This window comes from Hipposideros armiger, unplaced genomic scaffold (genome assembly GCF_001890085.2).
Source record: "Hipposideros armiger isolate ML-2016 unplaced genomic scaffold, ASM189008v1 scaffold_47, whole genome shotgun sequence".
NCBI classification, from domain to species: domain Eukaryota; kingdom Metazoa; phylum Chordata; class Mammalia; order Chiroptera; family Hipposideridae; genus Hipposideros; species Hipposideros armiger.
The window spans coordinates 2123825-2124907 of NW_017731397.1; positions in this window are offsets into that span (position 1 = coordinate 2123825).

A 1083-nucleotide genomic window follows, 5' to 3' on the forward strand; every position below is an offset into this window, starting at 1 on the left:
CTTTTTTAAACAGTTGTTTACAGCTGTATTATTTTTAAAAGAAAGAATCACTTCTAGCAAAGGAAATCTTTAACACAAACTCTAAGGAAAACCAATGTTCCAAAAGATGAGAACAGCTTGTTTTGCCTGCTCTCAACACCTGTCATATTTCTATAACATGCCTATTTGAACTTATTTTTTTTTCTAATTTTCAACCCATGTTGTACCACCTAATTGTCTCATTTGTGCCCTTTTAATTTTTCTCTTTATATAAGCCCTTTCTTTACATTTTCAGATCCTTTTAATCTTTCAAAGCTTAGAGTCGTTTCTTTAACAGTCTTGCTAATTCCAAAATTATTATTTGTCAATCCTTTCTACTTTACTTCTGAGTCCATTTCCTACAAACTTAACATTTCACTATATCATCTTGTAATAACTAGACTTAAAACAGATTTAGAAAAGAAACCATGATTTATTCTTTGTTTTTCCTAGAGACCTAGGATAACCCAGAGCACACAGTAAATGACCGAAGAGCCCTTATCAAGAAGCAGCATGACATGGTTGAAAATGCGTAAACTCAGGGAGTCATAGATGTGAGTTCAGGTCTGGTTTGCCCTTTTTGTGATCATGGTGTTAAAAAGAACAACCACAGGCCCAAAATGGCGTTACTTGTGCTAAAAGCCCATTATACCAAACCTAGATTTAACACCTGAGGTAAGTGTAGTTTCAGCCTCTCCCAGGAGTGGAATGTTAAACCAATCAGTCTGAAATTGCCTGATCCACACTAGTGAGGTAATCTGTCTAAGAATCCCGGTCTTCCCCTAAGGGAAGGTGTGTCCTTGCTTGAAATAGTCCACTCTTAACTTCTTAGTCCCACCATATTTCTGCCTATGAATATCTTCCATTTGTACAACCCTTTCTTCTTGCTAGATGAGATGCTGCCCAATTCATAAATCACTTAATAAAGCCAATTAGATCTCCTAATTTACTCAGGTGAATTTTGTTTTTTAAGAAATGAGCAAGATGTTTAGCTTTTCTGAACCCACACTCCCCTGCAAAATGGGGATAATACCTTACAGGGTGGCTGTGAGGAGGGGATACAAT